Consider the following 13,705-nt stretch of genomic DNA (forward strand, 5'->3'; position numbering starts at 1 on the left):
TCTCCACTGGGGGAGCTGAGGGAGAAAGATCCAACCTTCCATTGGTGGACGGTATAGGATCATTCCGTATGGCGTTACCACCCGGTGTATCCGGATTGAGAGCGATGTCAGTATCAAAGCCCTGAAGAGCTGCCTTTTGTTCAAGTAGATTGCCCATGGGTGCAAGTCTCTATATTATGACTACTCCGTCCCTGTCCATGGACAGGGTTGACAGGAGGTTTCTTTGGCCACAACTAGTAGAGCCCCGGCAGACGAAGTGCTAGAGACCCCGGCAGACGACGTGCTACAGGGGAGCATGCACACAATGGGACGGTGTCATGAACAGCATCCCATGTAGTAAAAACAGCACTGAAAACTGTGTTGCTTTTTTGCCGCTGCCGACTAGCTATCTAGAAGTATATAGCCAAGATTGGTGACCGTACATTGCAATGTATAGCATACAGGCATAAAGTACAAATGACCACTGCAGCACAAGCAATACAAGCAGCATAGAAGCCTGTGCCCTGGCACCCCTGCTCTTCTGCTGCTGTATACTAGTCATCTAGGTACAAGCACAAGTACAAATGAACACTGCAGCACATGCAATCCAAGCAGCATAGAAGCCTGTGCCCTGGCACCTCTGCTCTTCTGCTGCTGTAGACTGGTCATCTAGGGGAATATAGCCCAGAAGAGTGACCATACAGTGCAATGTATAGCATACAAGCACAAGTACAAATGCACACTGCAGCCCATGCAATACAAGCAGCATAGAAAAAAACCTGTGCCCCAGCACCCTTGGTTTTCTGCTGCTGTAGTCTAGCCATTCCAGAAGAATATAGCTAAGACTAGCGACTGTACAGTGCAATGTATAGCATATCAGCATAAACACAAATGAACACCTCAGTCGTGCAAAACAAGCAGCCTAGAAAGCCTGTGCTCTAGCACACCTGCTTTCCTGCTGCTGATGTGTCGCTCCCCAAGCGGGCATATAGCGACCTATGTAGTTAAAAACAACACATGTACACACTGCAGTTATATCGTGGTCAGCACTATGTGTGCCTCTTACCGCCCGCCTATAAGCGGGTGTATGATCGCCACTGTCCTGCCTCGGTGCCCCGAGCTCTGCAGTAATGGCTGCCGGCTTCTTCCCCAGCTCGTGTGAGTAGGGGCGGGCCGTGGGCGTGCCCCCAAGGCAGAGCGGGAATCCGGCGTCCGACAGAGTGCAGTGAGAGGGCTGGAGCATGTAAAAAGGCTCCAGCCCTCGGCGCTGCTGATTGCTCAGCGCCTGTCCCCTTCCCTGAGTGACAGGGAGGGGGCGGGAACGAAGCGGCACTAGGCCGCAGAAGCCGGGGACTGGAGTTATAAGCGCCGCCGCCGTAAAAGCGCGGTCGGCGCCCAGTCCCCGGCGAACTACAAGTCCCAGCCGCGCCGCCGCTCCCGGAGCGTCCGGCGCGGTAGTTCCCAAAACACAAAGTCACTCAGCAAAGCTGCAGTGACTGTAACCCTTTACTGTCCCCGGCGCACTAGCACACCCAGCAAGTCTGGAGTGTGCTGTGCCTGTGTGTACGGGGACACAGAGTACCTGTAATGGTGCAGGGCCATGTCCCTGAACGGTACTCCAGCTCCGTATCCAGCAGGTTCAAATGGGTCTGTGGATGGAGCCCGGCGTCAGAGCTTTGAGGCCGGCAGGATCCCACTTCCTCAGAGCCCCTCAGGGGGATGTGGAAGGAAAGCAGCATGTGGGCTCCAGCCTCCGTACCAGCAATAGGTACCTCAACCTTACAACACCATCCAGGGGTGAGAAGGGAGCATGCTGGGGACACTATATGTGTCCTCTTTTCTTCCATCCGAAATAGTCAGCAGCTACTGCTGACTAAAATCTGTGGAGCTATGCGTGGATGTCTGACCTCCTTCGCACACAAAGCTAAAACTGGAGAACCCGTGATACCACGGGGGGGTATAGCCAGAGGGGGAGGGGCCTTGCACTTTTTAGTGTAGTGCTTTGTGTGGCCTCCGGAGGGCAGTAGCTATACCCCAATCGTCTGGGTCTCCCAATAGAGCGCTGAAGAAATGAAAATTTTCAATATGGCAACCTAAGCTTATCAAAATCTGTGAAGTATTCGTGGATTCAAACTGCTCACTATACACCTAGATAAAAGCCTTGAGGTGTCTTGTTTCCAGAATGGAGTCACTTGTGGGGGACAGCCACTGTTTAGGCACCTCAGGGGCTCTCCAAATGCAACCTGGCGTCCGCTATTGATTCCAGCCAATTTTGCAGTCAAATGGCACTCCTTCCCTTCCGAGCCCTGCTGTGCACCCAAACAGTTGATTTCCACCACATATAAGGTATCGCCAAACTCAGGAGAAATTGCACAATAAATGTTATGCTGAATATTTTCCTTTTACTCTTGTAAAAAAAAAAGCTACCTGGTTGAAATAACAATTTTGTGGTAAAATTTTATTTATTTTTTTTCATGGCTCAACGTTATAAAATTCTGTGAAGCACCTGGGGGTTCAGGGTACTCACCAAACATCTAGATAAATTCCTTGAGGGGCCTAGTTTCCAAAATGGGGTCACTTGTGCGGGGTTTCTGCTGTTTAGGTACCTTAGGGGTCCTCCAAATGTGACATGGTGCCCGCAATCTTTTTCAGCCAAATTTCCTTTCCAAAATTCAAATATTGCTCCTTTCGTTCCAAGCCCTCCCATTTGTCCAAACAAAGGTTTCAGACCACATGTGAGGTATCACCGCGCTCATAAAAAAGTGGTTAACAAACCTTGAGGTCAAATTTTTGGAATTACCTCTTGAAAAAGTGAGAAAATTGATGCTAAAGCAACATTTTTGAGAAAATTATTAAAATTTTCAATATGACAACGTAACGTTAACAAAATCTGTGAAGTACCTGTGGATCTAAAATGCTCACTATACCCCTAGATAGAATCCTTGAGGGGTCTAGTTTCCAAAATGGTGTCACTTGTGAGGGATTTCTTCTGTTTAGGTACCTTAGCGGACCTGTAAATGCAACATGGTGCCCGCAATCTATTTCAGCCAAATTTGCTTTCCAAAATTCAAATATTGCTCCTTCTGTTCCGAGCCCTCCCATTTGTCCAAACAGAGGTTTCTGATCACATGTGGGGTATTGGCGCGTTCATAAGAAAGTGGGGAACAAGTTTTGGGGTCCATTTTGTTGTGTTATTTCTTCTAAAAGTGAATAAATTTGGGTTAGAGCAACATTTTTAGGTAAAATTTAATTTTTGCTTTTTTTTCATTCCACATTGCTTTTGTTCATGTGAAGCACCTGAAGGGTTAATAAACTTCTTGAACGTGGTTTTGAGTACTTTGGGGGGTGCAGTTTTTAGAATGGTGTCACTTTTGGGTATTTTCTATCATCTAGGCCTCTCAAAGTCACTTCAAATGTGATGTGGTCCCTAAAAAAATGGTTTTGTAAATTTTGATGTAAAAATGAGAAATCGCTGATAAACTTTGAACCCCTCTAACTTCCTAACAAAAAAAAATTTTGTTTCCAAAATTGGTCTGATGTAAAGTAGATAAGTGGGAAATGTTATTTATTAACTATTTTGTGTCACAGAAATCTCTGGTTTAACGGTATAAAAATTCAAAAGTTGAAAATTGCAAAATTTTCAAAATTTTTGCCAATATTCAATTTTTTTCATAAATAAACGCAAAAAATATTGTCCTAAATTTGGTACTAACACGAAGTCCAATATGTGACAAAAAAACAATCTCAGAATCACCGGGATCCGTTGAAGCGTTCTAGAGTTATAACCTCATAAAGTGACACTGGTCAGAATTGCAAAATTTGGTCTGGTCATTAAGGTGAAAATTAGCTCCGTCACTAAGGGGTTAATTTTTCTATTTGAATAAAAATTAAGATTATCTTTCATAATATTGGGGATATTTTGTATGAATAGACTATTGTGATCCCCAGGGCCTAGAGCTAGTGAAATTTCTATAAATATCGGGTAACCACCTTGGTTACCCGATGTTTATCTTAGTTACCAGCCTCCGCAGCTGCCAGACGCCGGCTCCTGCTCCCTGCTCGCTTCATTTGTCGCTCTCTCGCTGTCACACACAGCGATCTGTGTGTCACAGTGGGAGAGCGCCTTTGAAGAAAACGAACCAGGGCTGTGTGTAACGAGCAGCGATCTCGCAGCAGGGGCCAGATCGCTGCTCAGTGTCATACACAGCGAGATCCCTAATGAGGTCACTGCTGCGTCACAAAAAGCGTGACTCGGCAGCGAGCTCACTGTGTGTGAAGCACCCCTTACTCTCTTCTCCCCGAACCTCAGTCATCATGATAGATAAGTTCTGCAGAAATTTCTCACCCTTTGCCCCTTGTTATCAATTTAGAGTAAGGGGTACTTCACACACAGTGAGATCGCTACTGAGATCGCTGCTGAGTCACGGTTTTTGTGACCTCATTAGCGATCTCGCTGCGTGTGACACTGAGCAGCGATCTGGCCCCTGCTGTGAGATCGCTGCTCGTTACACACAGCCCTGGTTCGTTTTTTTATTGTTGCTCTCCCGCTGATAAGCACACATCGCTGTGTGTGACAGCGAGAGAGCAACAATCACGAATGTGCAGGGAGCAGGAGCCGGCGTCTGACAGCCTGCGGTAAGCTGTAACTAAGGTAAACATCAGGTAACCAAGGTGGTTACCCGATATTTACCTTCGTTACCAGCCTCCGCAGCTCTCACGCTGCCAGTGCCGGCTCCTGCTCCCTGCACACGCTATGTTAAGCGGTGTGAGCTGGTAACTAAGGTAAACATCGGGTAACCATACCCGATGTTTACCTTAGTTACCAGTGTCCGCAGCTTCCAGACGCCGGCTCCGTGCAAGCGCAGCGTCGCTTGCACGTCGCTGCTGGCTGGTCGCTGGTGAGATCTGCCTGTTTGACAGCTCACCAGCAACCATGTAGCGATGCAGCAGCGATCCTGACCAGGTCAGATCGCTGGTCGGATCGCTGCTGCATCGCTAAAGTGTGAAGGTACCCTAAGCCCAATCTAAACCTAAACAGTTCCCTCGAAGCCAACCCTGACCCATCTATCCATCGTGCCCATATTTTTTCAAACTTTGATGACGCCATTTCTTTTCCGGTATATACCTTTCTCCACATTTATCACACAATTAACTTTTTTGTCATATTCAGGTATTGTAGGACTGTGGTCCGAGATCCAGTGCTGAGTGATCAGTTTCCTGGCAATGTATAATAGTCTAGATACGGCCACTTTTCCCTCCTCCTCCAAAGGTAAATCCTCCCCGTATCCCAGAATACATACAAAGGGAGTTAAGCTCGTCTCTATCGTATATACTCTATTGATTATTCCTGTCACCTCTCTCCAGTAATGTTCAATATCAGGACACGACCACATCATATGTAATAGATCTGCGGAACATATTTTGCATCGTGGGCAGAAGGGGTCAGATCTAACTCCAATATCAAACAGGAATCTAGGAGTGCGATATACTTGGTGAATAACGTACAGGTGTGACAGTCTGTATGCCTCCCCAAAGATAGACTAGGAATTCATTCTAAAATTTCTACTCATTGGTTGTCCTCAATAGGTCCTCTAGCTTGTTCCCATTTTTCTTTTGCGTTTACTGGACAATTCCGGTGCACCAGATATAATAGATCCCAATATATTGGATTAGTAGTAGGGTTGGGCTACTATTAGCAGCAGCTCTGAAGCCTCCTGCCTCTAGAGCCTCGTATAGACTAATGGAGTATAAATATTGTTGTAGAATCATATACTGTGCCCCCCCCCTCCCCTCCCCTCCAGGGTCCTCCCATCCCCTAATGTGCTGAAGCTGAGCCGCCAGATAGTAAACCCATGGATCGGGTACCGCTACAATCAGTTTTAGATATTGGCAGTAGCAGCTAATCAACAAATAATACCCATACAAGTCACTGCAGCAGCTGGTGAACAGACAGCGAGTGAAAGTATTGAACCAATTTTTTTAACTAAATATATTTGTAAAGATGCTATTGACATGAATTTCTCAGACGTCAGTAACAACCCATCCAATCCACACAGGCAAATAAATCAAGCCATACAGGTCCATAAATTAAGTTGTAAAACTGATAAATGACACAGGGAAAAAGTATTGAACATGTTTACTGAAATTTATTCAATACTTTGTGCAAAAGTCCTTGTTGGTGATGACAACGTCAAGATTCCTCCTGTATGGAGACACTAGTCGCATGCATTGCTCAGATGTGACTTTGGGCCATTTTTCCACACAAACTTCAAATCCTCAAGCTTTTTTGGGCTCTTTCTATGAACTCTGAGCTTTAGTTCCTTCCATACATTTTCTATTGGGTTCAGATGAGGTGATTGGCTGGGCCATTCTAAGGCGGGCTTTGCACGTTGCGTCATCGCAAGCCGATGCTGCGATGTCGCACGCGATAGTCCCCGCCCCAGGTGCGATATCGTGTGATAGCTGGCGTAGCGAAAACTATCGCTACGCCAGCTTCACATGCACTCACCCGCCTTGCGACCGTCGCTCTGGCCGGCGACCCGCCTCCTTCCTGAGGGGGCGGGTCGTGCGGCGTCATAGCGACGTCACATGGCAGGTGGCCAATAGCGGCGGAGGGGCGGAGATGAGCGGGACGTAAACATCTTGCCCACCTCCTTCCTTCCGCATATCCTACGGAAGCCGCAGTGACGCCGGTAGATGTTCCTCGCTCCTGTGGCTTCACACACAGCGATGTGTGCTGCCGTAGGAACGAGGAACAACATCGGACCGTCGCGTCAGCGTAATTATGGATTACGCCGACGCTGCACCGATGATACGATTACGACGATTTTGCGCTCGTTAATCGTATCATCTAGGCTTTACATAGTACGATATCACATGCGATGCCGATGCCGGATGTGCGTCACTTTCAATTTGACCCCACCGACATCGCACCTGCGATGTCGTAGTGTGCAAAGCCCGCCTAACAGCTTTATTTTCTGTCTCTGAAACCAACTGTTTCCTTGGTTGTGTGATTGGGATCATTGTCTTGCTGAAATGTCCACCCTCATTTCTTCTTCATTATCCTGGTCGTGGCAGCAGATTTTTATCAAGAATGCATAAATTTGTCCATTCATTCTTCCTTCACTTAGTCCGAAAAATAGAGTAAGACGCACCTAGGTTTTAGAAGAGAATAAAAATTCTAAGGAACAAAATGTGGTCATGATGCACTATTATGGGGGTGAAAGGAAATCAGCTGCTGACAGTTATGGGGGTATTGTCCTCCAATTCTGTACTAATGTCCCACATCCTGGACTCCTTGGTATACAAGTCCCTCATCCTGGATCCCTTCCTAATACAGTGGAACCTTAGTTTACGAGAACAATCCGTTCTAGGAGTGTGCTTGTCCAAGTTACTCGTCTAGCAAAGCAAAATTTACCATAGGAAATAATGCAAGCTCAGACAATTCGTTCCACAACTTGTTCAATGCCCCATCCTGGTCCCCTATTGTGCCATTCCACACACGTAAAAATACGCACGCGCACACACACACATATTATGCTCACCTTACCTTCCGTTCCATCGTCGGCCTCCTCGATCCTGTAGTTCGCCGGTACAGGATGTGTAACCATCATGACCGATGCCCCGGAGCTTCCGCTGGCAGAGCGTTGGCATCAAAGGCAGGAGACACTTGCCTCTGATTGGTCAGCACGCTCCTTTGAATAGCGGCTAACAGTGGTAGTTCCTCCATCGTCACGATGGTTACCTGATACACATCCTGTACCGGCGAACTACAAGAACCATGAGGCATAATGTGTGTGCTTGTGCGGACTGCAAGAGTGGGTCAGAGCGCGGTGAAAGTACATTACCGGAAGTCTGTGCGGTGAGCATTTGCTCGTACGGCAAGGCTTGCTCGTAAACTGAGTTACAAATTTACAGCAAGCTTTGCTCGTATAGCGAAATGCTCGCAAACCGGGTTACTCGTAAACCGAGGTTCCACTGTATATATGTCCCCCATCCTCGTATATGTGTGACATATCATGGGCCCATCCTGGTATATATGCCTCCCGTTATACCGTGCGCACACAAAAAAAAAAAATTCAACTCACCTTCCCTCCGCTCTCCCGTGAGCGGTGCAATACGTTGCTGCCATGCGCCCCAAGTCACAGGCGCGCCGAATGCAGGAAAATCGGCAGCGGCTTCAGGATCAGTGAATATTGATTTCCCCAATAGAGTGAAATGAATATTAACTAGTAGACACGCACATAATCCTGCCCACCTCTCGGGGCAAGTGCTTGACTGAAGATTATTACTATCACTGACCTCGGAGCAGAGAGGTGGGTGGGATTATAGAATGGGGAACAGCGAATACTAATTTTCCTTTAATGGGGAAAGGAATATTCATTGCTCCTGCCAGCTTCCTGCAGCCACGACCCTGCTCCACTACTGCTGCTGCTCCCTCACCACAACGAGCCAGTACATTACATTCAGACTATAAGATGCATCCCCATTCTCCTCACAAATTTGGGGGAGGAGGTGGGGAGTACATCTTATAATCCGAAATATATAGTATTTGAAGTTTCTCAAAAAGAATAATCCTGGCACTCCATATGCATAAACACGTATATTTGAAGCAAAAAGATTAGTATTTAAATAATTAGAAAAAAAAATGTTTTAAAAATCTTTTGCTTCTTATATAAGCGTTTATGCATATGGAGTGCCAGGAGTATTCTTTTTGAGTGATATACAATTTTCTCCTTTGCACTCACCTATTGAGCAGTGAGCAAGAATATTCTATTTCGGTTCCAGTATATAAAGTTTGCCAGTGACGTGTGTTGAAAAAGATCCCCACACCATGATGTTCCCACGTCCAAAATTCACATGCTTTTTGTTCAGCAATAGTCTTGCGTGGTGAGCGACCATACAGGTCATAGAGGTTGAGTGCGTTACTTATTGCTTTGTTTGAAACAATTGTACCTGCTTATCCGAGGTCTTTGGTCTAAGCCACACGAAGTGAAAATCGGAGAGAGTGGAATCCGATAAAACATTGCATTCCACTCAAAACAATATTAACCTATGTCCCAGCATCCATGAGCGATTATTTTCTCAGCCCTAATCGGACCGAGAAAACAATCACGGCATGCTGCGGGCGCAATGCGATCCTTTTTCTCTCGCAGCCATTCAAGTCTATGGGGCGAGAGAAAAATCGCACTGCATTCGCGGTACACCGGTGTACCGCGAGAATGGCAAAAGCCGGCAATGGAAGAGAGAGGGAGATAAATCCCTCCCCAGCAGCTGAGGTCTGATAGCATGATTGGACCTCAGTCGCAGTGACACTCGCATGACACTCTGCTCCTGCTGTGCTGCTAGCGTGAGCAGAGTGCCATGCGAGGATCGCAGTAGTCCCCGTCTGGCCCCGGCCTTTCTGTAGCTCTCCACAGGTGGTTCTTTGCTTTTTGACAATTCCTCTGATGATGCTTTTCACTGCTGTATCTGAAATCTTGCAGGGAGCTCCTTCGTGGCCGGTTTATGGTGAAAAGATGTTCTTTCCAATTCCGGATTATGGCCCTAACAGTGCTCACTGGAACCTTTAGTAGTTTAGAAATTCCTCTATAACCAATGCCATCAGTATGTTTTGAACAAGAAGGTTACAAAGATCTTGAGACACCTCACTGGTTTTATCCATCATGAAATGTGTGTGTGACACCTTGGTAATTAGACACTTTTTTTATTGGCCATCAGTTGAATCAGCTAATATTTTTCCCTGGGTGGCAGGATTACTTTCTAATTACTAATAGATTTCAGCTGGTGTCAGGGCTTTCCAGGTCTTTTTGAACCTCTTCCTGAATGTGTTCAATACTTTTTCTGTCTCATTTCTCATTGCACAACTTAATATATGAAGTGTCATGGTTTGATTTCTTTGCCTGTGTGAATTGGATGAATTGTTACTAACATATGGTGAGAATTTCATGTCAATAGCACATACTGTATATCTGATGTCCCGCCCTTTGGCTGTTCGCCAACATTTGCCCTTGCGTGGGTTAATTATTCAATAATTCATAGTGATCACCTGTTGGGTAGGTGATAACTAGTAATGAGCGTGTACTACCATGATCGGGTGCTCAGTACTTGTAACAAGCAGTTGAAGGGCTAGTCTTGTCTACCAAGTATAATGGAAGTTAATGGGGAACTTGAGCAACAGGTTGTTCACTACTTTTACATTGATGGCCTATGCTCAGGATAGGTCAATGTCTGATGGACCGGGTTCCGACACCCGGACCCCTGTCGATCAGCTGTTCTGGGTGCCGGCCGCAGCAGTAGGAAATACTCAGTCCCGAAGCTGCTTCACCATCTTATAGTTGTCGTGGCTGGGTACTGCATATTCGCCTCCTTTTGATTTAAATAGAAGGCGGATGTGCAGTATTCGGCCGAAGCCGCTGTCACAAGATGGGGCAGCTCCGGAACTGAGCATTTCCGGCCACCTGCTGCCAGCCCTGAGAACAACTGATTGGCATGGGTGCGGGGTGTAGAACGCCGGCCGATCAGACATTGATGACCTATCCTAAGGATAGGCCATCAATGTTAAAATAGTGGAGACCCTTTAAGATCCCCCAGAGAAATGCTCGCATTCCCCATTGACTTCCATTATACTGTACTCCGTAGATGAGTCGAGCCTGTCCGAGCGTCCAAGAGCTCAATATACGAGAACCAAACACCTGAGCATGGTAGTGCTCGCTCATCACCAGTGATCACTTATCTTCAATGAAGAATCACTAAGAAGCAAAAAGTTTAGAAATACAGCCCTTCAATACACCTGAGGTGATGGCATACCGTAGAGCCAAACATACCCCATGCGGCCATTTTATTGGAAACTAGGTTCAACAAAACAATTTAAAAACACCCGAGATCATTTTTTTTTTAGTGGCAGTAAGGACGGACATTTGCCTAACGCCCCCTTCACACATCCGTGTCTCCGGTACGTATACACACGTACCGGAGACACGGGCAAACATAGACCCATTAAAATCAGTGCATGCATGCATGCGTGTTTCCACATGGACCATGTGCCCGTGTGCTCCACACATAGACATGTCAAGTTTTTCTCAGGCAGCACGGGTGTCATACAAACCGCACGGAGGTGCTCCATGTGACATCAGTGTGACATGTACCGGAGAAAACCATGTTTTTGTGAAATAAAATTAATTTCTACACTCTCATTCTCCAGCCCTGCTGTCTCCTGCTTCTGACCCCCGCTCATTATGCTCATCGCATATTCACTGTACTTCGGGCCAGAAGCAGTGGGGCGTCATTAGGGTCTTAGGGGTACTTTTCACATAGCGAGATCGCTGCCGAGTCACAGGTTTTGTGACGTACCAGTGACCTAATCAGCGATCTCGCTGTATGTGACACTAAGCAGCGACCTGTCCCCTGCTGTGAAATCGCTGATCATTACACACTGTTCTGGTTCATTTTTTTGCTCGTTGGTCTCCCGTTATGCAGCACACATCAGCGTGTTTGACGGTGGGAGACCAATGAGCACCGACTGTGTAAGCAGCGTATGCTGGTAACCAGGGTAAATATCGGGTAACTGAACGAAGCGCTTTGCTTGGTTACCCGATATTTACCTTGGTTACCAGCATACACCACTTAGCGCTGGCTCCCTGCACACGTAGCCAGGGTACACATCGGGTTACTAAGCAAAGCGCTTTGCTTAGTTACCCTGGCTACGTGTGCAGGGAGCCAGTGCTAAGCGGTGTACGCTGGTAACCAGGGTAAATATCGGGTAACCAAGCAAATGCTTTGCTTAGTTACCCGTTATTTACACTGGTTACCAAGCGCAGAGTCACTGGTGAGATCTTCCTGATTAACAGCTCACCAGCGACCATGTAGAGACGTAAAAGCGATCTGGACCAGGTCATATCATGGTCAGAATCGCTGGTACGTCGTTTAGGGAGACGGTACCCTTAGGCTGCTTTCACACCTCCGGTTTTTGCTATGCGGCACAATCCGGCACTTTGCAGGAAAATCACAACCGGTTTTTTTTTGCTGCCGGTTGCGATTTTCCTGCATAGATTTTAATTAGTGCCGCATGGCCTTGCGTTCCGTCCGATTTTTGCCGCATGCGGCAGATTTAGCCGATGCGGCGGCCGGATTGAACGTTGCCTGGCACGGTTTTTCGTGCGGCAAAAAAACCCGCATTGCGCCGCATTCGGCCGATGCGGCGCATTTTTCAATGCATGCCTATGGCGGCCGGATGCGGCAATAACCGCATCCGGCCGTCGCATGCGGTTTTTGCCACTGCGCATGCTCAGTAGCATGCCGCAAGCGGCAAAAACCGGACTGGCCGCAAAGGAAAAACTTATGCAAAGGATGCTGTGTTTTCACCGCATCCGTTGCATAGCTTGCACAGCCGGATTGAGCCGCAGAGCTCAAGCCGGATGTGTGAAAGTAAGGCTACTTTCACACATCCGGTTTGAGCACTGCGGCTCAATCCGGCTGTGAAAACTATGCAACGGATGCGGCGAAAACACTGCATCCTTTGCATAAGTTTTTACATGGGGCCCGTCCGTTTTTTTCCGGTTGCGGCATGCTACTGAGCATGCGCAGTGGAAAAAAGCGCATGCGGCGAGCGGATGCGTTTTTTTTCCGCATCGCGCCGCATCCGGCCTCCATAGGTATGGATTGAAAAATGCGCCGCAGCGGCCGGATGCGGTGCGATGCAATGTTTTTTGCCAGAGCAAAAAACGTTGCAGGGAACGTTCGATCCGGCCGCGGCATCGGCTAAATCTGCCGCATGCGGCAAAAACCGGACCGAACGCAAGCCCCTGCGGCACAATACGGCACTAATGTAAGTCTATGCAAAAAAAACCCGCAACCGGCGTTACAAAAGCCGGTTGCGTTTTTTCTGCAGAACGCCGTATTGTGCTGCAGAGCAAAAATCCGGATGTGTGAAAGTACCCTTAGACCCCAGAGTGGAAGACCTCAGCATCACTGACAGTAGACCGGGACAGAAAGTTCCTGCTCTCTGCGTGTTATCACGGATAGCACATGGAGAACACTCGTGCCGAAACAAAGGCACACAGAGGGACATAAGCACCTTTTACATGTGCGTGTTTTTCACAGATGTGTGAAAGAGACCTGACACGGTAACAATTCTCTGCACACCCTGCTCATACAGATGTGTGACAGATCTGGACCAATACTGGCCACATTTCCCTCAGTCAGAACAGGCAGCAATGGCAGAGTCGCAGGCAGCACTTTAGTCAATGCATTTCTTTTCTTTCCCCTCAAATAATCACAATGGGCTCTGTGTGAGAGAGAAAAAAAGTGCACGACCCCTTTAAGATTTATTTTAAATGAACATTTAGATAGAACTCTTCACATTACTAATACAAAGCTGCAGGAAGAAACCGGGGGGAGACGAGGCCTCTGACTGCAGATATACAGTATGTCATATACATCTCCCATCACAGGAAGGAGCGGACTGCAGAGACCCGGGGAGTTCAGGAGGAAAAGGGCAAACTCACATCGCCCGTACACTTCACTGGAGAGTGACCGCCTATCTGTGCAGGGCGGATACTGGAGACCCTTCAGAAGCCATAGCCTCACTGGTGTCCATCACGCACCCAGCGCATGGCCGTGCTCGTCTCACAGTACCGGCATTCCTGCACATGCGCACGAGCGGCAGACACAACACACGGCGGGCGGCGTTCTGTCTGCCGGGGTCAGAGCCACGTGTCTCACTACA

The 13,705-nt window shown here is 47.6% G+C and overlaps 1 protein-coding gene across 2 annotated transcripts in view; it reads right to left on the reverse strand.

Annotated features, from left to right (window-relative positions):
• POLR2H (RNA polymerase II, I and III subunit H) overlaps nt 1-13,705 on the reverse strand; it is a 38,277-nt gene that overhangs the window by 24,489 nt on the left and 83 nt on the right. Inside the window, exon 1 of one of the 2 annotated variants that reach the window (XM_075340339.1) lies at nt 13,485-13,679. The exons of the other annotated variant lie outside the window; for it this stretch is intronic. The gene's annotated coding sequence lies outside the window, so the exon portion shown is untranslated. Of the gene's footprint in view, nt 1-13,484; nt 13,680-13,705 lie in introns of those variants that run through there. 2 annotated transcript variants of the gene reach the window in all.

The sequence above is a fragment of the Anomaloglossus baeobatrachus genome, chromosome 3, assembly GCF_048569485.1.
Source record: "Anomaloglossus baeobatrachus isolate aAnoBae1 chromosome 3, aAnoBae1.hap1, whole genome shotgun sequence".
Taxonomy (NCBI): domain Eukaryota; kingdom Metazoa; phylum Chordata; class Amphibia; order Anura; family Aromobatidae; genus Anomaloglossus; species Anomaloglossus baeobatrachus.